Raw genomic sequence first — 25,425 nt, 5'->3', positions numbered from 1 at the left:
CTACCTAGCAGTGTTTCAAAGCAGACACTAAGACTCATAACCAAACTTTCGGCAGAGTGCAGGGAATCATATGAAAGAAAGGAAGTTAGTATGATATGGAAAGTATAGGAGCTCTACAAGGACCAAATATATCTGGGCACAGGGTCTTTTCTGAGACTGACACTCAACCAAGGACCATCTATGGATATAACCTAGAACTTCTGCTTGGATGTGGCCCGTGGTAGCTCAGTAACCAAGTAGTTTTCCAAAGTAAGGGGAACACGGACTATTTCTAACAGGATCTCAAGGGCAGGCTGTTTGACATCCTCCCCAGGGGAGGAGCAGTCTGTTAGGCCACAGAGGAGGACTTTGCAGCCAGCCCTGAAGATACCTGATAAAACAGGGTCAGATGAAAGGGGAGGAGGTCCTCCCCTATCAGGGGACTTGGAAAGGGGCAGGGAGGAGACCAGGGAGGGAGTGTGGGGTTGGGGAGGGAATGAGGGAGCGGGATACAGCTGGGACACAGAGTTAACAAAATGTAACTAAAAAGAAAAATTAAAAAAAATTAAATTCTTAAAAAAAAACAAAAAACAAAAAACAAAAAAAAAGTTTTCAATATTCAGCCTTTCAGCCTTATGATATCACTCATCAGTGTAATGCTGTCACTTCTTTGAAGTAATAAAATCTGTTTAATTTGGTTTTGCATCATGCTCTGAGCTCAATAAAAGCATTTTTTGCACATAAAAAAAGATATTATCTAACATGACCTCATAGGCTTCATCTCAGGCATGCAAGGGTGGTTCAATATATGCAAATTCATCAATATAATCCATCATATAAACAAACTAAAGGAGGAAAACCACATGACCATCTCCTTAGATGTGGAAAAAGCATTTGACAAAATCCAACACCCATTCATATTTAAAGTCTTGATCAGGGATATACGGCACTTACCTAAACATAGTAAAGGCAATATACAGCAAGCCTATAGCCAACATCAAACTAAATGGAGAAAAACTTAAATCAGTCCCACTGAAATCAGGGACAAGGCAAGCTTGACCACTCTCTTTGTATCTCTTCAACATAGTACTGGAAGTCCTAGCTAAAGCAATAAGACAACTGAAGGAGATCAAGGAGATACAAATCAGAAAGGAAGAAGTCAAAATATCACTATTCGCAGGTGATATGATACTATACATGAGCGATCCCAAAAATTCAACCAGAGAACTCCTCCAGCTGATAAACACCTTCAGCAAAGTGGCTGGATACAAAATTAATTTAAAAAAATCAGAAGCCCTCCTGTATACTAAAGACAAAAGGGCCGAGAAAGAAATTAGGGAAACAACACCCTTCACAATAGCCCCTAATAACATAAAGTACCTTGGGGTTACTCTAACCAAGCAAGTCAAACACCTGTTTGAAAAAACTTCCCAGTCTCTGAAGAAAGAAATTGAAGAAGATATTGGAAGATGGAAAAATCTCCTGTGCTCATTAATCACTATAATTAACATAGTGAAAATGGACATTCTTCCAAAAACAATCTATAGATTCAATGCAATTCCCATCAAATTACCAACAGAATTCTTTACAGAACTTCAAAGAAAAATTCTCATCTTCATATGGAAAAACAAAAAACTCAGAATCTTCAAAATGATAGTGTTCAACAACAGATTGTCTGGAGGTATCTCCATTCCTGTGTCGAACCTGTACTACAGAGAAATATTAATAAAAACTGCATGGTGTTGGCATAGAAATAGAATGGTGACTCAATGGAACCAAATAGAACACCAAGACATAAATGCATACACTTATGGATAGTTGATTTTTGAAAAAGAAGCTAAAATCATTCAATGGAAAAAAGAGAGCATCGTCAACGAATGGTGCTGCTCTAACTGGATGTCTACATGCAGATAAATGCAGATATATCCATATTCATCACCAGGCACAAAAGTAAAGTCCAAGTGGATCAAAGAACTCCACATAAAATGAGACACACTAAATCGGTGAGAAGAAAAAGTAGGGAAGAGCCTTGAACTCATTGGCATAGGAGACAACTTCCTGAACAAAACACCAACAACACAGGATCTAAGATCAACAATCAATAAATGGGACCTCATGAAACTGAAAAGCTTTTGTACAGCAAAGGACACTGCTGTCAGAACAAAATAACAGCCTAAAGACTAGGAAAGTATCTTCACCAATTTTATATCTGACATAGGACTGATATCCAGACTATATAAAGAACTAAGGAAGTTAAAAATCAACAAATCAAGTAATCCAATTAAAAAATGGGGTACGGAGCTAAACAGAGAATTCTCTGTAGAGGAATTTAGAATGGCAGAGAAGGGAGACTCTCAAGATGGCGGCGGCTAGTGTGCAGCTTAGCTGAAGGGGAGAGGACCCGCAACGCAGAAATTGGTGAGTGAAGGGGTTGATCAACCCAGAACAGAGTTATCTAGACTTCCAAGAAGAAAGAGACTAACCTTGATCTGAGTCCTTCTAGAATCAGGTCACGGCAGACTCCTCCGGGTGGAGACACCCCGAGAGGTGATCCCCGGGCACTTCCCCGCACCTAAAACCCTACTCCCTCTTCGGAGGAGGCAGGAGGTGTCCAGCAGAATCTGCCACGGACCACACTGTCTGTACCCCAGTCCCAGCGAGAGCTGCAGCTCCCACCAAAAAAAAAAAAAAAAAAAAAAAAAAAAAAAAAAAAACCCGAGATTGGGGCTGAAAAAACCCAATACTTTCGGGCACTCCCCAAATGCCACCATAACCCTGCTGCAGCGGAGCAGAGTGATAGAGAGGCGCACAGCGGTTTCACAGTGCCCTGAACCCAGTGCTGCCAGCTGCTCCTAGCAAACAAACTTCAGCTTGGGATCAGGGACTGTGGTCATTCCACACGTCCTGAGATTCTCCCGGGTCCAGCACAATAAGAACCAGAACGCCACCATAACCCCGCCATGGCGGAGCAGAGGGTTAGAGAGGCGCACAGCAGCTTCACAGCACCCAGCCTCCCGTGCTGCCGGCTGCTCATAGTGAACAAACTTCAGCTCCGGATCTGGGACTGTGGTCATTTAACGCATCCCTAGACTCTCCAAGGCCCAGCTCAATTAGATCCAGAACGCCTCCATAACCCTGCCATGGCGGAGCTGAGGGTTAGAGAGGTGCACAGCGGCTTTACAGCACCAGGTCCCCAGTGCTGCCAGCTGCTCCTAGTGAACACTCTTCAGCTCGGGATCTGGGACTGTGGTCATTCAACACGTACTGAGATTCTTCCGGGTCCAGCGCAATAAGGACTAGCACCAAGTCCTAGCACCGGTGACCCCCGGCCCCTGGCAGAGAAACCCCAGCTCAGGATTTGGACTGAGAAATCCCAACCCCTTCTCGCACTCCCCTGAGAGCTGCACCATAAGCTTGCCCTAGAGGAGGGGAAGGTCAGAGGGGAAGGACAGAGAGGCAGCCTGCCACAGGACACAGCATCCCCTCTCCAGTTCACTAAGAGGCCCCTGGCAGAGAAACTCAAGCTCTGGATCTGAGGACACTCAACCCTACCTGGTACTCTCTTGGGATCAGCAAACATAGGTTCTTCTGCCAGGCTGCTTCTGGCAGAGTGATCTGGGCTTGGGATCTGGGATTGAGAACACTCAACCTAACTCTTTCCCGTACTACCCCGGGACCAGTCAACATAACCCCTCCTGACAGAAGGAAAGGACAGAGAGGTAGCACACAGGAAAGGTGGACAACGAGTCCTGCGGCCACAGGGTCACAGAGCTGATTGTTAGCCTACCCATGTATTTGCCGCAGCAGGACCAAATCAGAGAGTAGAGAGCAAGGGGAACCCCTGTGCATTCCAACTGGTCCTGCAAGAGGGTGAGTGAGCCTTCTAGGAAGAGTTTGCTCCAGACCCAGGGCCTCTCCACAGAAGCAACCAGATGAGATCCCTGCCAACCTCACTAGGGCATCCCTGCCATGCCCTAGTGTGGGCATCATAGGGATTCTTGGGTAGCGACCCCAACGTTGTAGCCTCTGCCTTGTGGGTCCACCAGTGTGATCCAGGGAAACAATCCCTGGATCTCAGACAGAACTGTGTAATAGTGGCTTGCAGGCCACTGCAATAGTCAGAGAATCCGTGCATGCACACTGCGCCCGCTAAAAGCACATGCAAATAGCACCAGCGTCACATTCCTTACTTAGGCAAAACTGAAACACAAACGCATACTCCCAAACCAGCGAACCTCTCTCATCTTCCTGAAAAAACAGTCCAGAAAACAGAAAGAGACGATCATAGCCCGAACTACAAACTCGAGGAACAAACAGTGAGGGTTATAAATAACCAGATGGCTAGAGGCAGATGTGAGAACACTCCCAACAAAAATCAGGACATAATGACCTCACTAGCAACCCCACAAAACAATGGACACTTCAATTCACTAGATATACAAGAAAACGACCTCAAAACTATGTTTCTCCAGCTATTAGAGGCCCACAGAGATGAAATGAACAAAGCCCTCAGAGAAATAACCAAAGAAATCGAGACGAACCAAGAGGAAACAAATCGAGCTCTCAGAGAAATGAACACGAAAATTGAGGCAAACAAAGAAGAAATGCACAAAGCTCTCAAAGAAATGTCCACACAAATGAAGGCAAATAAAGAAGAAATAAACAAACCTCTCATAGAAATACAGGCAATTATAGCCAAAGAAGTAGAGGCACAATTAGAGATACATAGAGAGGAAACAGACAAAAAAATAGAAGCTGTCATTGAAAAGCAGGAGTCCACATTCAAACAGATGAAGGAAATGGTGCAAGACATGAAAACAGATTTAGAATCAATAAAGAAAACACAAATAGAGAAAAACCAGGAGCTGGAGAACATAGAGAAAAGATCGGGAACTACAAAGGTAAGCATCACCAACAAAATACAAGAGATGGAAGAAAGAATCTCAGGAGCCGAAGATACACTTGCGGAAATTGACACGTCTCTCAAAGAAAAAATAAAATCAGAAAAGTTCCAAACACAAAACATCCAAGAAATCAAGGACACCATGAAAAGACAAAATCTAAGAATAATAGGAGTAGGAGAAAAAGAAGACAACAGGCTCAAAGGTCTGGAAAATATTTTCAAGATAATTATAGAAGAAAACTTTCCCAACTTAAAGAAGGAGATGGCCATAAACATACAAGAAGCCTACAGAACACCAAGTAGACTAGACCAGAAAAGAAATTCTTCACGTCACATCATAGTCAAAACACTGAACCTACAAAACAAAGAAAAAATTCTAAAAGCAGCAAGAGAAAAAGGCGAAGTAACATATGAAGGTAGACCTATCAGAATCACACCAGATTTCTCAACAGAAACTATGAAAGCCAGAAGGGCCTGGACAGAAATCATGCAGTCCTTAAGGGACCACAGATTCCAACCCAGACAACTATACTCAGCAAAACTTTCAATCAACATAGACAGAGAATTCAAAATATTCCATGACAAAACCAAATTTAAACAATATCTACATAGTAACCCAGCTCTAAATAAGTTACTAGAAGGGAAACTACAAACCAAAGAAAACAACATACATCTAAGGAAACAGAGGAAATAGATAACTACACAACAACAACAAAAAAAAAATCAAAAGAATACAAGCAATGAAACTCAGAGACACCACCAACCCCACATCTAAAGTAAGTAACAATTGTTGGTCACTAGTATCTATCAACATCAATGGACTCAACTCCCCAATTAAAAGACACAGACTAACAGAATGGTTGCGGAAACAGGATCCAACATTCTGTTGCATCCAAGAAACACACCCATGCAACAAAGATAAACACTACCTCAGAATAAAGGGCTGGAACAATGTTTTTCAAGCAAATGGTTCCAGAAAACAAGCTGGAGTAGCCATCCTAATATCTAATAAAATAGACTTTCAACCCAAGTTAATCAAAAAAGATAAGGAGGGCCACTATATTGTCATCAAAGGAAAAATCCACCAGGAGATTCACAATTTTGAATATCTATGCCCCAAATACAAGAGCACCTACATTTGTAAAGGAAACAATATTAAAGCTTAAATCACATTTATCCTAATACCTTAATAGTGGGAGACATCAACACTCCACTCTCACCATGGGATAGATCAACTAGACAGAAAACAAATAGGGAAATAAAAACACTTACAGAGTCCCTAAATCAAATGGAACTAATAGACATCTACAGATCTTTTCATCCAAACTCAAAAGAATATATCTTCCTTTCAGGACTGCATGAAACCTTTTCCAAAATAGACCATATAGTTGGTCATAAAGCAAGCCTCAACAGATACAAAAAGATTGAAATAATCCCTTGTATTCTATCTGACCACCATGCACTAAAGCTGGACTTCAGCAACAACAGAAATAACAAAAAGCTGACATGCACATGGAAACTGAACAACTTGTTACTCAATGACAGCTGGATTAAGGAAGAAATAAAGAAAGAAATTAAAGACTTCCTAGAATTCAATGAAAATGATGGCACAACATACCCAAATTTATGGGACACATGAAAAGCAGTGCTCAGAGGAAAATTTATAGCACTAAGTGCCTTCAAGAAGAAATTTGTAACATCACATACAAACACCTTAATGGCCCAACTGAAAACCCTAGAAAAAAAAAAGAAGCAGATACACCAAAGCGGAACAGATGGCTGGAAATAATCAAACTCAGGGCTGAAATCAATCAATTAGAAACAAATAAAACTATTCAAAGAATCAATGAAACAAAAAGCTGATTCTTTGAGAAAATCAACAAGATAGACAAACCCTTAGCCAAACTAACTAAAAAGCAGAGAGAATCTATCGAACTCAGCAAAATCAGAAATGAAAAGGGTGACATAACTACAGACAGTGAGGAAATTCAAACAATCATTAGGTCTTACTACAAAAGCCTATATGCCACAAAATTTGAATACCTAAATGAAATGGACAATTTTCTTGATAGATTCCATCTTCCAACATTAAGTCAAGATCAGGTAGAAAGACTGAATAGCCCTATATCCCCCAAGGAAATTGAAGCAGTCATTCACAGTCTCCCCTCCAAAAAAAGCCCTGGGCCAGATGGTTTCAGCGTGGAATTCTACCAGACTTTCAAAAAAGTGCTAACACCAATTCTCCTCAAACTATTCCACAAAATAGAAACAGAAGGTACATTACCAAACTCATTCTATGAAGCGACAGTCACCCTGATACCTAAACTACACACAGACCCAACAAAAAAAAGAGAACCTCAGACCTATCTCTTTTATGAACATTGACCCAAAAATACTCAATAAAATACTTGCAAACCGAATTCCATTGCTGGTGGGAATGTAAACTGCCACAACCACTTTGGAAATCTATCTTGCGCTTTCTCAGACAATTAGGAGTAGTGCTTCCTCAAGACCCAGCTATACCACTGCTAGGTATATACCCCAAATTAGCTCAAGTACACAAAAGGGATATTTGCTCAACCATGTTTATAGCAGCTTTATTTGTAATAGCCAGAACCTGGAAACAACCCAGATGTCCATTAACAGAGGAATGGATACGAAAATTGTTTTATTTTTACACAATGGAATACTACTCAGCAATCAAAAAGGAGGAAATCATGAAATTTGCAGGCAAATGGTGGGATCCATAAAAGATCATTCTGAGTGAAATATCACAGAAGGAGAAAGACAAACACGGTATATACTCACTTATATAGACCTATACGATATGATAAACATAATGAAATCTATATACCTAAAATGATAATCAAGAGAGCGGACATGGGGTAAGATGATCAATCCTCATTTAAAAAGACAGATAGGATGTGCATTGAATGTATGACAGGAGTCTACTGAAGGCATCTGAAAGACTCTAACTAGCAATGTTTTCAAAGCAGATACAAAGACTTAAAACCACACCTTTGGCAAAATATAGGGAATCATATGAAAGAAGGGGAGTTAGTGTGATGGGGAAAGGATAGGAGCTCCACAAGGACCAAATATATCTGGGCACAGGGTCTTTTCTGAGACTGGTATTCAACCAAGGACCATGTATGGATATAACCTAGAACCTCTGCTCGGGTATAGCCCATGGTAGCTCAGTAACCAATTGGTTTCCCATAGTAAGTGGAACAAGGACTATTTCTAACAGGAACTCAATGGCTGGCTCTTTGACCTCCCCAACCCCAAGGGAGGAGCAATCCTCTTAGGCCACAGAGGAGGACTTTGCAGCCAGTCCTGAAGATACCTGATAAAACAGGATCAGATGAATGGGGAGGAGGTCCCCCCCCATCAGTGGACTTGGAAAGGGGCAGGGTGGAGATAAGGGAGGGAGGGTGGGAGTGGGAAGGAATAAGGGAGCGGGATACAGCTGGGATACAGAGTTAATAAATTGTAACTGATAAGAAAAAAATAAAATTATTAAAAAAAAAGAATGGCAGAGAAATACTTAAAGGAATGCTAAGTGTCCTTAGTCATAAGGGAAATGTAAATCAAATCAACCCTCAGAATGGCTAAGATCAATAAATCAAGTCACAACACATGTTGGAGAGGTTGTGGAGAAAGGGGATCCCTCCTCCTTTGCTGAATGGAATGTAACCTTTTATAACCACTATGGATATCAATCTGGCACTTTCTTAGACAACGAGGAATAGTGCTTTCTCAAGATCCAGCTATACCACTCCTAGGCACATACCCAAAATATGCTCAAATACAAAACAATGACATCTGTTCAACCATGTTCGTAGCAGTTTTATTCATAATAGCCAGAACGTGGAAATGACCCAGATGTCCTTCAACTGAGTAATGGATACAGAAAATGTTGTGCATTTATACAATACAATACCACTCAGCAATTAAAAACAAGGAAATCATAAAATTTGCAGGAAAATGGTGGGATCTAGAAAATATCATTCTGAGAGGTATCTCAGAAGCAGAAAGACATACGTGATATATACTCACTTATAAGTGGATACTAGACCTTAAAGATAGGATAAACATACCAAAATCTGTACACCTAAAGAAGCTAAACAAGGAGGAGGACCCTGGGTAAGGTGATCTATCCTCACTTAGATAGACAAATGTGATAGATATTGGAAGTAGGAGAAAACAAGAAACAGGGCAGGAGCCTACCATACAGGGCCTCTGAAAGACTCTACCTAGCAGTGTATGAAAGCAGATGTTGAGACTCATAACCAAACCTGCCATGGACCAGCCCAGTCGGGTTCCTTGCGTCCGTGGGAGAAACAGGGTTTGGATATCAGGAAGACACAGTTTTAGGCCAGTTGACAGACAGAGACCACACCGAGATCGCTTTGACTCTGCTGTAATTTTACTGAAGTCAGGCTAAATAGTTTTATAGTGATTTCATAAGGAAGCACCTTAAAGTTGGCATGCTTTCCAGAACATTCAAACTTTTACCAAGGATACAAAGTTTATGTTTTAACTCGAAAGTGCAGGTAAGCATAAAGCAATGCCCACAAGAAATCTTGGCCTAGTAACTTTCTGATCAGCGCAAATAAGAAACAAAAACCTCAAACTGTGGTTTCATTATCACTGACTAGTGAAGGGGAAAGTCAGGAGCTGTAATAGTCCTCCGAACCAAGTCAAATACCTGCCAAAGTCTTTTTCTACATTAAAGTCTAAATACCCCTTGGTCAACCATCCTCCCATATGTCTTGCTAAAGATTTATAATCTTCCTTAGCAAAAAGACTCTAAAGGGAGGCATGCTCAAGCCTGCTGTACTTGCTTATGCTATTTTTTCCTAAGAAGGAGCCCATTATTTCTTTTTCTATTCTTATAATGTTTTCTGATACTAAATCTGATTCATTACTTCTTTTAAAATTATTTTTCTTCCATTTTATTTTTATTAAAGCTTTTAATAATCTATTAAAAATATATTTCCTTGAATAGTTAGTTGTGCTGTACCAGGAATCATAGAGAAAAATCAAAAGGCTCATTCAATTCTTCATCTGAGAAAGCAGGATTTTCAGAGTACATCTTTTTGGCATAGATGGCCAGGGGGAAGGTCCAGGGACTTCCAGGGAGCAGATTTCCGTAGGAAACGTGTCTCCTCATCTTAGCAGTATAATTTTATGCTTATATAGCACATTTTTATGCTCATATAGACTCTGGAGTTAGAGTGGCACAAACCTTGGGTAGAGTGCAGGGAATCACATGAAAGAAGTAGGAGTTAGTAAGACATGGAAAGGACAGGAGCTCCACAAGGACCAAATATATTTGGGCACAGGGGTCTTTTCTGAGACTGAGGACCATGTATGTATATACCCTAGAACTCATTGGTACAGGAGACAAATTCCTGAACAGAACACCAATAGCACAGCCTCTAAGAGCAACAATCAATAAATGGGCACTCATGAAAATTAAAAGCTTCTGTAAAGCAAAGGAGACCATCATCAAAACAAAATGACTGCCTACAGATTGGGAAAGAATTTTCACCAACACTTTTTTTAGAGGGCTAATATCCAGTATATATAAAGAACTAAAAAAGCTGAAAAGCAGCAAAACAAGTAATACAAGTAAAAAATGGGGAACAGAGCTAAACAGAATTTTCTGTAGAGGAATATCGAATGGCAGAGAAACACTTAAAGAAATGCTCAGCGTCATTAGCTATTAGGGAAATGCAAATCAAAACGAACCTGAGATTTCACCTTACACCAATCAGAAGGACAAAGATGAAAAACTCAAGTGACAACACATGCTGGAGAGATTGTTTAGTACGGGGAACCCTCCTCCACTGTTAGTGGGAGTGTAAACTTGTACAACCACTCTGGAAATCAATCTGGCACTTTCTCAGACAACTAGGAATAGTGCTTCCTCAAGATCCAGCTATACCACTCCTAGGCATATATCCAAAAGATTCACAAGTACACAATAAGGACATTTGCTCAGCCATGTTTGTAGCAGCCTTATTTGTAATAGCCAGAAGCTGGAAACAGCCCAGATGCTCCTCAACTGAAGAATGGATGCAGAAATTGTGGTTCATCTACAATGAACCAATGGAGTATTACTTAGCAATGAAAAATAAGGAAATCATGAAAGTTGCAGGTAAATGGTGGGATCTGGAAAGGATCATCCTGAGTGAGCTGTCCCAGAAGCAGAAAGACACACACGGTATATACTCACTCATATAGACATATAATATAGGATAAACCTACTGAAATCTGTACATCTAAAGAAACTAATCAAGAGAGAGGACCCTGACTAGAATGCTCAATCTGCATCCCAAAGGGCAAAGAAGATGGACATCAGAAGAAGAAGAAGGCATGAAACAGCCTAGAGGCCTGCCAGGTAGGGCAGGGCTCTGCCCTGCAGACTGTTGGAGCAGACACTGAGACTTATGGCCAATGGTTGGGCAGAGTGCATGGAATCTTATGTAAGAAGTGGGAAATAGTAGGATTGGGAGAGGATGGGAACCCCACAAGGAGAGCAATAGAACCAGAAAATTTGAACATAGCGGTCTTCCCAGAGACTCAGACCCCAACCAAGTACCAGGCATGGAGATGGCCTAGGGCCCCTGCCCAAATGTGGTCCATGGCAGTTTAGTGTCTAAGTGGGTTACATGGTGATGGGAGGAGGGAGTGCCTCTGGCATAGTCTGGTTGACCTGCTCTTTGATCCCCTCCCCCTGAGGGGAGGGCAGCCTTACAGAGCCACGGGGGATGACAAATCAGCCATTCCTGATGTAATCTGGTGGACTGGGATCAGAAGGAAGGGGAGGAGGGCCTTCCCTATTGGTGGACTTGGGGAGGGGCATGCGTGAAGAAGAGGAGGTGAGGAGGGAGAGGCTTATGGGGGGATACAAAGTGAATAAAGTGTAATTAATAAAATAAAATAAAATTAAGAAAAATTAAAAAAAATGGGGAACAGAGCTAAACAGAGAATTCACTGTAGAGGAATATCAAATGGCAGAGAAGCACTTAAAGAAATGCTCAACCTCATTAGCCATTAGGGAAATGCAAATCAAAACAACCCTGAGATTTCACCTTAAACCCATCAGAATGGCCAAGATGAAAAACTCAAGGGACAACACATGCTGGAGAGGTTGTGGAGAAAGGGGAATCCTTCTCCACTGCTGGTGGGAATGTAAACTTGTACAACCACTCTGGAAATAAATCTGGTGCTTTCTCAGACAACTAGGAATAGTACTCCCTCAAGATCCAGCCATACCACTCCTAGGTATATATCCAAAATATGCTCAAGCACACAACAAGGACATTTGCTCAACCATGTTTGTAGCAGCTTTATTTGTAATAGCCAGAAGCTGGAAACAGCCCAGGTGCCCCTCAACTGAAGAATGGATGCAGAAACTGTGGTACATCTATACAATGGAGTATTACTCAGCAATGAAAAATAAGGAAATCATGAAATTTGCAGGTAAATGGTGGGACCTGGAAAGGATCATCCTGAGTGAGTTGTCCCAGAAGCAAAAAGACACGCATGGTATATACTCACTCATATAAACATACAACATAGAATAAACCCACTAAAATCGGTACATATAAACAAACTAAGCAAAAGAGAGGACCCTAACTAAAACGCTCAATCCCCATCCTGAAAGGCAGAGAGGATGGACATCAGAAGAAGAAGAAAACAGGAAACAACCTAGAAACCTGCTACAGAGGGCCTCTGAAAGCCAGAAGAAGAAAACAGGAAACCAACCTAGGAACCTGCCACCTAGGGCATCTGAAAGCCTCTGCCCTGCAGAGTATCAAAACAGATGCTGAGCCTGATGGCCAACTGACTGGCAGAGTGAATGGAATTTTATGTAAGAAGTGGGAAATAGTAAGAGCTGGAGAGGACAGGAACTCCACAAGGAGAGCAACAGAACAAGAAAATTTGAACACAGGGAACTTCCCAGAGACTCATACTCCAACCAAGGACTTTTCATGGAGATAACCTAGAACCCTGACAATGCAGCCACTTTTGATGAGAACTGATAGACTAAGGTCAGAAAGAAGGAGAAGAGGACCTCCCCAATCAGTGGACATGGGGAGGGGCATGCATGGAGAAAGGAGAGTGTAGGGTGGGACCGGGAGGGGAGGAGGGAGGGGCTTATAGGGGGATACAAAATGAATAAAGTGTAAATAATAAAAGTTAAATAAAAAAAATAAAAAAGAAGATATTAGAAGATGGAAAGATCTCCCATGCTCATGGCTTGGAAGCATTAACATAGTAAAAATGGCCATCTTACCAAAAGCAATCTACAGATTCAAATTACCAAGACAATTCTTTACAGATCTGGAAAGAAAAATTCTCAACTTCATATGGAATAACAAGAAACCCAGAGTTGCTAAAACAATCCTCTACAATAAAAGATCTTCTGGAGGTATCTCCATCCCTGATCTTATGTTGTACTATAGAGCAACAGTTGTAAAAACTGCATGGTACGGGCATAGAAACAGAATGGTGGATCAATGGATCAGAATAGAGGACCCAGAAATAAACCCACACACTTATGGACACCTGATCTTTGACAAAGACGCCAAAACCATACAATGGAAAAAAGATAGCATCTTTAACAAATGGTGCTGGTCCAACTGGATGTGTACATGTAGAAAAATGAAAATAGATCCATACTTATCACCCTGCAAATAACTGAAGTCCAAGTGGATCAAAGACCTCAACATAAAACCAGACACATTAAGTCGGCTGGAAAAAAAAAAGTGGGGAATACCCTAGAACTCATTGATACAGGAGAAAACTTCCTGAACAGAACACCAACAGCACAGGCTCTAAGATCAACAATCAATGAAGGGGACCTCATGAAATTAAAAAGCTTTTGTAAAGCAAAGGACACCGTCATCAAAACAAAACGACTGCCTTGGGAGAGATTAGGAAAGAATCTTCACTAACCCTTTATTTGACAGAGGACTCATATCCAGTATATATAAAGAACTAAACAAGCTGAAAAACAGCAAACAAAGTAATCCAGTTAAAAAATGGGGAACAGAGCTAAACAGAGAATTCTCAATAGAGGAATATCGAATGGCAGAGAGGCACTTAAAGAAATGCTCAACCTCATTAGCCATTAGGGAAATGCCAATCAAAACAACCCTGAGAAGATGAAGAAGAAGACAGGAAACAAACTAGGAATCTACCATAGAGGGCCTCTGAAAGCCTCCTTGCTGCAGACTATCAAAGCAGATGCTTAGCCTGATGGCCAACTGTTGGGCAGAGTGAATGGAATTTTATGTAAGAAGTGGGAAATAGTAAGAACTGGAGAGGACAGGAACTCCACAAGGAGAGCAACAGAATAAGAACTCAGGGAACTTCCCAGAGACTCATACTCCAACCAAGGACTATTCATGGAGATAACCTAGAACCCCTGCACAGATGTAGCCCATGGCAGTCCAGTGTCCAAGTGGGTTACCTAGTAATGGGAAGAGGGACTGCCTCTGACATAATCTGATTGGCCTGCTCTTTGATCACCTCCCTCTGAGGGGGGAGCAGCCTTACCAGGCCACAGAAGAGGACAATGCAGCCACTTTTCATGAGAACTGATAGACTAAGATCAGAAAGGAGAGGGGAACCTCCCCTATCAGTGGACTTGGGGAGGGGCATGCATGCAGAAAGGGGAGGGAGGGTGGGATCAGGAGGGGAGGAGAGAGGGGCTTATGGGGGGATGCAAAATGAATAAAGTGTAATTAATAAAAAATTTTAAAAAAAGTTAAAAATGAATTAGAATTATAATAAAAAAACAAGGATATTATGGAATTTGCAGGTAAATGGCGGGATCTGGAAAAGATCATCCTGAGTGATCTATCTCAGAAGCAGAAAGATGCACACGTTATATACTCACTCATATAGACATATAATACAGGATAAACCTACTAAAATTTGTACACCTAAAGAAACTAATCAAGATGGAAGACTCTTGCTAAAATGTTGAATTCCTATCCAGAAAGGCAAAGTGGATGGACATTAGAAGAACAATAAAAGAGGGAATAATTTAGAAGTCTGACACAGAATACATCTAAAAGGCTCTTCTCTGCAGACTATCAATGCAGATACTGAGACTTATGGGTTACCTTTGGGCAGAGTGCAAGGAGTATGAAAGAAGTGGGAAACTGTAAGGTCTGGAGAGGACAGGAACTCCACAAGGAGAGCAACAGAACCAAAAAATCTGAGCATAGGGGTCTTTCCTGAGACTGATACTCCAACCAAGGACCATACATGGAGATAACCTCTAACCCCTGCACAGATGTGGCCCATGGCAGTTCAGTATCCACATGGGTTCCATTTTAATTGGAACAGTGACTGTCTCTGACATGAACTGATTGGCCTGCTCTTATATTACCTGTCCCTGAGGAGGAAGCAGCATTACCAGGCCACAGAAGAAGACAATGCAGCCATTCCTGATGAGACCTAATTGACTAGGATCAGAAGGAAGGAAAAGAAGACCTCCCCTACAAGTGGACTTGGGGAGGGTCATGCCTGCAGAGGGTGGGTGAAGGGAGGGTTTGGAACAGGAGAAGGGAAGGAACCACAGGGGGAGATACAAAGTGAATAAAGTGTAATTAATAAAGAATTTAAAAAACAAACATACAAACAAAGAAACTGGAGAGATCTTATACTAGCAATTTAAAAGCACACCTGAAAACCCCAGAACAAAAAGAATCAAACACACAGAGGAGAAGTAGATGGCAGGAAATAATCAAACTCAGGGCTGAGATTATAAATTAGAAACTGAACAATAAAAAGACTCAACAAATCCAAGAGCTGTTTCTTTGAGTAAACCAACAATATAGACTAACGCTTAGTCCAAGTAACCAAAAGGCAATATCCAAAGTAATAAAATCAGAAATAAAAATGAAAACCTTACAATGAGACCATGCAAAGAATCATTAGTTCTTTTTTTAAGTCCATATTCCACAAAAATGGAAAATCTAAATGAAATGAATGATTTTCTTGATACCACTTATCAAAGTTAAATCAAGATCAGGTAAACAATTTAAGTAGACCTACAACCTCTAAGGAAATAGAAGGAGTCATTGTAAGTCTCCCATCAAAAAAAAAAAATTGTAGGCCTACATGGGAGAATTCTACCAAACTTTCAAAAAAAGCTAACAGCAATAATCATCAAATTATTCCACAAAATGTAAACAGAAGGAGCATTACCATGCTGATTCTATGAAGCCACAGCCAAGCCGATACCAAAATCACACAGGGACTCAACAAAGAAAATTTCAGACCAATTTTCCTTACGAACAGTGATTGCAAAAACTCTATAAAATTCTCACAAACTGAATCCAAGAACACATCAAACACATAATCTTTCATGATCAAGTAGGCTTCATCCTAGGGATGCAGGGATTGGATTGTTTGACATACAAAATTCCATCAATGTAATCCACCATAAAAACAAACTGAAATTTAAAAAAATCACATGATCATCTCATTAGATGCACAAAAGGCCTTTTGACAAAATCCAACACCCCTTCATTATAAAAGTTTTGGAGATTAGGAAGGCCCATACCTAAACATAATAAAGGCTACATAACACAAGCTGATAGTCAACATGAAACTAAATGGAGAAATATTAAAAGCAATCCTACGAAAACCAAGGACAAGACAAGTTTTCCCACTCTCTCCATATCTATTCAACATAGAACTACATGTCCTACCTAGATCAACAAGACAACTAAAAATTATCAAAGAAACACATGTTGGAAAGAAGAAGTTAAAGTATCGCTATTTGCAGATGATACAATAGTACACATAAGTGATCCCAAAAATTCCACCACAGAAAACATGCAACTGATAAACTTCTTCAGCAAAGTGGCTAGATACAAGATTGAAAACAAAAACAAAACAAAAACAAAAACACAAAACAGTAACCCTCCTGTATACAAATGACAAACAGGGTGAGAAATTAAGGAAAGCATATCCTTCACAATAGCCAAAAATAATATAAAGTATCTATGGGTAACTGTAACCAAGAAAGTGAAAGACATTTACGACAAGTCTCTGAAGGAACTAAAGAAGATACCAGAAGATGGGAAGATCTCCCATGCTTATGCATCAGCATGATTAACATAGTAAAAAGGGCCATCTTACCAAAGGCAATTTACACATTCAATTCAAGCCCCATCAAAATACAAAGACAACTTGACAGACCTGGAAAGAACAATTCTAAACTTCATATGAAAAAGAAAAACTGGCAGAATAGCTAAAACAATCCTATATGATAATAGATATTCCAGAGGTATCTCCATACCATACCTTAAGCCATACTACAGAGCAATATTAATAAAAACTGCATAGTCCTGCATAGAAATAAGCTGGTTGATCAACGGAATAAAAATGTAGATCTAGAAATTAATCCACACATCTATGTACACCTGATTTTTGACAAAGGAGCCAAAACCATACTACGGAAAAAGACAGCATCTTCAACAAATGGTGCTGGTTTAACTGGATGTCTACATGTAGAAAAATGCAAATATATCCATATTTATCACCCTGCTCAATACTCAAGTCCAAGTAGATCAAAGACCTCAACATAATACTAAATCTGTTAGAAGAAAAAGTGGGGAAGAACTTGGAACTCATTGGCACAGGAGACAACTTCCTGAACAGAACACCAACAGTACACGCTTTGAGATCAAGAATTAATAAATGGGACCTCATGAAACTGAAAAGCTTCTGTGAAACAAAGGACACTATCAATAGAATGAAATGGTAGTCTATAGATTAGAAAAAGATCTTTACCAATCCCATTTCTGACAGAGGGCTAATATTCAGAATACATAACGAATTTAAGAAATTAAATGCCAATAAGCCAGATAATCCAATTTTTGAAAATAGGATACAGACTCCTGTTCTTTTCCCTGTTTTCTTTTTCTTTTGATGTCCATCCTCTTTATCTTTCTGAATGAGGATTAAGCATTTTAGCCAGAGTCCTCCTTCTTGATTACTTTCTTTAGGTGTAAAGATTTTATTATGTTTATCCTATATTATATGTCTAATATCCACTTATGATTGAGTATGTACCCTGTGTGTCTTTCTGATTTGGGGATACCTCACTCAGGAAGATCTTTTCCAGTTCCTACCATTTTCCTGAAAATTTCATGATTTCCTTGTTTTTAATTGCTGAGTAATATTCCATTGTGTAAATCTACCACAGAGGGCCTCTGAAAGACTCTACCTTGCAGAATATCTAAGCATATGCTGAGACTTATAGCCAAACTTTGGGCAGAGTGCAAAGAATCTTATGAAAGAACTAGGTAATACCTGGAGAGGACAGGAGCTCCCTAGGGAGAGCAATAGAACCAAAAATTCTGGGCACCGGGTTTTTTTCCGAGACTGATACTCCAAACAAGAAGACCATTCATGGACATAACCTAGAACCCCTGCACAGATGTAGCCCATGGCAGTTCAATGTCTAAATGGGTTCCACAGTAATGGGAACATGGACTGTCTCTGACATGAACTGACTGGCCTGTTCTTTGATCACCTCTCCTTGAGGAGGGAGCAGCCTTACCAGGCCACAGAGGAAGACAATGCAACCAGTCCTGATGAGACCTGATAGACTAGAATCAGAAGGAAAGGAAAGAAGACTTCCCTTATCAGTGGACTGGAGGAGAGGCATGTGTGGAACAAAGGAAAGGTGGATGGGATTGGTAATGGAGGAGGGCGGGAGCTACAGTGGGAAACAAAGTGAATAAACTGTAATTAATAAAAATATAAATAAAAAAGAAAAATGGGATACAGAACTAAATAGAGAATTTTCAACAGAGGAATCTCAAATGGCCAAGAAGCACTTAAAATAATGCTCATCATCCTAAGTCATCAGTGAAATGCAAATTAAAACTTCTCTGAGGTGTACAGATTTTAGTGTGTTTGTCCTATCTAGTATCCACTTACAAGTGAGTATATACCATGTGTGTCTTTCTGCTTCTGGGATACCTCACTCAGAATGATCTTTTCTGGATCCCACCATTTGCATGCAACTTTCATGATTTCCTTGTTTTTAATTGCTGAGTAGTATTCTATTGTGCAACTGTATTACAGTTTCTGTGTCCATTCCTCCATTGAGGGACATCTGGGTTGTTCCCAGGTTCTGACTATTATGAATAAAGCTGCTACAACCATGGTAGAACCAATGTCTTTGTTGTGTACTTGAACATATTTTGGATATATGTCTAGAAGTGGTATAGCTCGATCTTGAAGCTAAACAAGAAGAGATTCTGGGGTAAGATGATCAATTCTCACTTAGAAAGACAAATGGGATGGACATTGGAAGTAGGAGAAAGCAAGAAACAGAACAGGAGCCTACCATAGAGGGTCTTTGAAAGACTCTACTTAGCAGTGTATCCAAGCAGATGTTGAGACTCAGAACCAAACCTTGGGCTGAATGCAGGGAATCATATAAAAGAAGGGGGAGTTAGTAAGACCTGGAGAGAATGGAACTCCACAAAGATCAAATATATCTGGGCACAGGGGTCTTTTATGAGACTGAGTCTCTAACTAAGGACCATGCATGGATATAACCTATAACCCCTGCTCAGATGTAGACCATGGCAGCTCAGCATTCAAGTGGGTTTCCTAGTAAGGGGAACAGGGACTGTTTCTGACAGGAACTCAGTGGTAGAATGTTTGACAACCCCCCCCCCCACACACACCAAGAGAAGAGAAGCCTTGCTAGGCCACAGAGGAGGACATTGCAGCCAGTCCTGATGAGACCTGATAAACTAGGGTCAGATGGAAGGGGAGGAAGACCTCTCCTCTCAGTGGACTTAGAGAGGGTCAGGGAAGAGATAAGGGAGGGAGAGTGGGATTGGGAGGGAATGATGGAGGTGGCTACAGCTGGGATACAAAGTAAACAACCTGTAATTAATATAAAAAATAAAAATTATAAAAAAGAACTACTCTGAGATTCCATCTTACACACATCAGAATGGCTAAGATCAAAAACTCAAGTGACACCAAATGGTGGTGAGGATTTGGGGAAAGAGGAACACTCCTGTAATGCTGGTGGGAGTGCAAACTTTTACAAGCCTTTTTTAATCATTCTGGCACTTTCTCTGAAAATTAGTAATAGCCATACCTCAAGACCATCCTGGACATACATCTGAAATATGCTCCATTATATCACAAGGATACTTGCTCAACTATGTTCATAGCTTAATTCTAATAGCCAGAAAGTGGAAATAACTTAGATTTCCCTCAACTGAAGAATGGATAAAGAAACTGTGGCACATTTACATAATGGAATCCTACATAGCAATTAAAAACATAATACTACTCAACCCTTAAAACCAAAGACATCATGAAATTTGCAGGTAAATGGATGGAAATATAAAAGGTTATCCTGAATGAGGTAACACAGGTCCAGAAAGACACATGGCGTATACTCACTTATAAGCAGGTTTTAGTTATATAGTATCAGACACACATACAATTTACAGACTTCAAGAAGATAAATAATGAGGATATAAGGGAGGGTTCATAAATATTCCCTCAGAAGGGGAAATGGAATAGACAGGGGTAGTGGTTGAAGAGTGGGAACAAGGAAGAAGAAGCAGTGCAGAGAGAAATAAGGTTAGATAGAGAATATACCTGGGGAGAATAGAGGAGGGAGGGCAGAAGGCCTGCAGAGAAAAGAGAAACAGTGGGTCTGGGCATCTATGTGACAAGCTACAAACCAAAATCAGAATAGGATTCTGGGAGGATAAGAGGAGCACTAGAGCTAAGACTCCTAGCAGCAGAAGCCATGGATTCTGAAGAGGACAGCCTTTATCTAGAGAAGACTCTTTGTGGATGGAGGAGATCACTGACTTACCCACAAAAACCTCAAAACAAAACTTACCCTTACCTATTAGGCCTACAGGACAATGATAGAACAGATTAAGGAAATGTCCAGTCAATGCTGGACCCAATATTATGACCCATCCCATGGAAGAAAGCCAACCTGTATCACTATTAAGGATACTCTGATATGCTTGCAAACAGGTGTTGTGCTGTTAGAGGCTCCACCCAGCAAAGTCTCAGAACTTATACTGAGATTCACAGCCAAATATTGTGTAAAGCATAGGCAGTCTAATGGAAAAGATGGGGGAAGGATCAGTAGACCTAGAGGTGACAAAATCTCCACAAGAAGACCATCAGAGCCAATCACCCAGGGCCCAGAGAGGCCTATGGAATCTAAAGCACGAACCAAGGATAACGAATGGTCTGGACCTAGGTCCTGTACTTATAAGTAGCTTCGTGTAAACTCACTAGTTAGGGGAGTGGAGAATATCTCTGACATAGACTATATTGCCAGATTTTTGATCACTTCCCCCCTGATGGAACTGCCCTACAAGGCCACAGGGGAGAAAGATGTATTCAGTCTTCATGTGAATAGATGAGCTTGGGTGTCTGAATAGGGGAGTGGGAATGCAGGAGAAAGTGTGGGACTGGAGGAGAGGAGGGTTAGGCCTATGACTGAGATGCAAATTGAATTAATTAATAAAAAATTTGAAAAGAAACATTATACACACTAAGCAGGTTATATTTAAGAATTTTTATGTATGCAGATTTATGCATGTACTAGTAATCAATGAAAAAGTGGCCAGGAATTTGAAGGAGGACAAGGAGGTATGAATGGGCAGGGTTTGCAGATATAACAAGGAAGGGAGAAATGATGTAATTATATTGTAATCTCAAAAACTAATAATTAGAGCACAGATCAGCGAGGACTAAGTGAGAACTCTCCCCAGCTTTTGGCCTGCCACTAATCACCAGAAGCAGTGATGAGGTCTTCCCAGGGCCCTCTGTGATTCGCTTCCCTTGTGTAGTCTACACCCTAGTTCATGGGCTTTTGCCATTTCCCAGGACCTACCCTGACCTGAGGCCCCGTAGACCTGCATTGATCAGGGAGCAACACCACCCATCTGGAAGCAGCAGTTCCATGGTTAGCGCAAATTTCTGGGCCCCATCTCCACCTGCAATCCTGGAGAACCGCACCCATCAGGGAGCAACAGAGAATGACACCCATCAGGGACAATCAGAGTCAGACACCCATCAAGGATCACTAGTCCTCAGCTCCATCTACAATTCCAAAGACCAGTAGCCACCAGAGCCTACAAGTTCTCCCTGTATACCTAAAGGCCTATGACCATGCGAGAAAACCAGAGGACTGCTGCCATCTGGTACCACAAGCTCTACCTACAACCCAGAAACCTATTACCATCAGGGACTACCAGGCCTGCTAATACCAGAGACAACCAGATGGTTAGAGGTCAACGTAAGAACATAAGAAACAAAACCCAGGGCCATGTGACACCACAAGAATCTAGCTATCCTACCACAGCAAGCACTGGAGTCTATCACACCTGAAGTTCAAGAAAATGATCTTAAATCTGAGGTTTTAAAAATCATAGACTCTTTAAAAGAGGAAAATAAATCCCTCAAAGCTGCAGGAAAATACAAACAGATGAAGAAAATGAGTAAATCCCTTAAAGAAACACAGTAAAATACAATCAAATGGGAGAAAGAAATGAATAAAACTGTCTAACCTAAAAAATGGAAATAGAAGCCATAAAGACATCTGAGGCAAACCTGGAGATGGAAAACCCAGGGAAGAGAACAGGAACTACAGATAAAAGCATAACCAACAGAATTACAAGAGATGGAAAAGAAAATCTCGGGTGTAGAAGATATAACTGAAAAAATCAATACATCCATCAAAGAAAATGTTAAATCTAAAAATCCTGACACAAAATTTTCAAGAAATCTTGGACAACAGGAAAAGTCCAAACATAATAATGACAGAAATGGAAGAAGGAGAAGACTCCAAGCTCCAAGGCCCAGAAAATGTTTTCAAAAAAATCAAAGAAGACTTTCCCAACCTAAACAAAGAGATGCTTATAAATATACAAGAAGCCTATAGAACACTAAATAGATTGGACCAGAAAAGAAAATCATCCTGCCACAAAATAATCAAAACACTTAATGTACGGAACAAAAAAAGAATATTGAAAGCTGCAAGGGAAAAATGCCAAGTCACATGTAAAAAGAGACCTATTAGAATTACAATTGATTTGTGGCAGATATTGTACAGACATGAAGAGATCAAAGATGTCACTCATGACTACTATACCAAGCAAAACTTTTAATCACTATAGATGGAGAAAAAAAGATATTCCATGACCAAAGAAAATTTAAATGGATACAGAAATTGTGGTACATTCACACAATGGGATACTACTCAGCAATTAAAAACAAGGAAATCATACAATTTGCAGGCAAATGGCGAGATCTAGAAAAGATCAGCCTGTGTGAGGTATCCCAGAAGCAGAAAGACACACATGGTATAATACTCAATTTTAAGTGGGTATTAGACATATAATATAGGATAAACATACTAACATCTGTACATATAAAGAAGGTAAGTACGAAGGAGGACCCTCGATAAGATGTTCAATCCTCATTCAGAAAGACAAAGGGGATGGACATTAGAAGAAGGAGAAAACAGGAAAAAGGATAGGAGCCTACCACAGAGGCCCTCTGAAAGACTTTACCCAGCAGTGTATCAAAGCAGATGCTCAGACTCATAAACAAACTTTGGGCAGAGTGCAGGGGTAATAAGTAAGACCTGGAGAGGACAAGAGCTCTACAAAAAGAGCAAAAGAACCAAAAAATCTGGGCACAGGGGTCTTTTCTGAGACTGATACTCCAACCAAGGACCATTTATGGATATAACCTAGAACCCCTGCTTTTATGTAGCCCACGGCAGCTCAGTATCCAAGAGGATTCCCTAGTAAAGGGGGAAAGGGTCTGTCTTTGACATGAACTCAGTAGCTGGCTCTTTGATCATCTCCCCCTCAGGGGGTGTAGCCATAGAGGAGGACAGTGCAGCCATTCCTGATGAGACCTGATAAGCTAGAGTCAGATGGAAGGGGAAGAGGTCCTCCCCTCTTATTGGACTTGGAGAGGAGCATGGGAGGAAATGAGGGAGGGATGGTGGAATTGGGAGGGAATGAGAGAGGGGGCTAAAGCTGGGAGAAAAAGTTAATAAATGGTAATTAATACAAAAAATAAAAATTAAAAATACTCTCTAAAATTATGGATGTATATCTTAGGCAGGTTTACAAGACAAGGATAGGTGCAGCCAGAGCTTGAGGGCCAGTAACACACATTAGATCAACCTCCAATAGACTAGTTATCCTGTAAAGTCATAAAAGCATTCAAAATAAACTAGAGAAAAAAATGCAACTTAAAGCAAATACATATATCTTCCTAGTGAATGTTGTATTCGCTTGAATCTTTTTCTGCATGTGTTTCTCTCTCTCTCTGTGAAACTCCTATTAAACTAACCAGAGGGCTGTCCTATGTAAGATATTATTCATAAGCCTCTTCATTTTTGAAAGAGTTCCAATAAAAATAATGGTTTGTGTTTGGAGATAGCTAATGGAAAGACATTGTCATTGTCAATAATAAAATGGCAGGTCTTGTGTCCATTGAAAACACTTTTAGTTATATACAACACAGCTAAATCCTATGATGCCTATAGAAATATATTTGTCCTTTCCTCTTTTTATGTTAGATTAAGAAAGCAAATAATCTGAAGTGCTATGCTGTTATTAAAATAAAAAGAATGGTTTAAATACATGCTAATTTATTCAGAATTGTTCTGCATTTGTCAAATGGTTTTTACTTACCCTGGGCCCATGGAGGATCACAGAGACTGAACCACCAACCAAAGAGCTAGCATGTGCTGGACTTAGGCCCTCTACACAGATGTAGCAGATGTGTAACATGGTGAACATGTGGGACCCTTAACAATGGAAGTAGGAGCTATCTCTGACTTGTTGCCTTCCCTGCCTTTTGGTCCCTTTCCCCTAGCTGGGCAGACTTGTCTGGCCTCTATGGGAGAAAATGTGCTTAGTCTTGTTGATACTTGCTGTGCCAGTGTGGTTTAGTATCCCATAGGGCCTCCCATCTCTGAGAAGAAGGGGAAGACAGAATGGGAGGAGGGGACATGAGGATGAGACTGGAAGGAGAGGAGAGAGTCTGGGATCAGACTGTTAAGTGTTTAAATAAATAAAAGAAAAAGTAAAAGAGAATTAGATTTTACTGACTTCTGACAATCTGCATGGTACTTTGATAAAGATTTTTATAGAAGAATCAGTAGTTAGATCGTCATACTGTGTTCACACATTTGAGCTCCTATAATTTGTTTCCATGCATCAAATGCAAAATACTCATACATATATGCTCTCCTACTTTCCTTGTAGACAATTGCATAAAACAACAGGAATATAAAGTTTGTCATTGTTGCTTAACTATTCTGAGACAATACCTGGTCATTTTCCAATACACATGCTTCTATAATCTAAGTTCAAAATGAGACTCTAGTGGTGCAATTATAATGGTAAGTAAATTACAAAGAGTTGAGAGCATTACTAAGGCTAACACTTAAAAAGTTAGCCGTTAAG

This window comes from Psammomys obesus, unplaced genomic scaffold (assembly GCF_907164565.1).
Source record: "Psammomys obesus unplaced genomic scaffold, mPsaObe1.curated_primary_1811, whole genome shotgun sequence".
Taxonomy (NCBI): domain Eukaryota; kingdom Metazoa; phylum Chordata; class Mammalia; order Rodentia; family Muridae; genus Psammomys; species Psammomys obesus.
The sequence above is the reverse complement of the archived record's forward strand: the minus strand, read 5'-3'. Positions refer to the sequence as shown.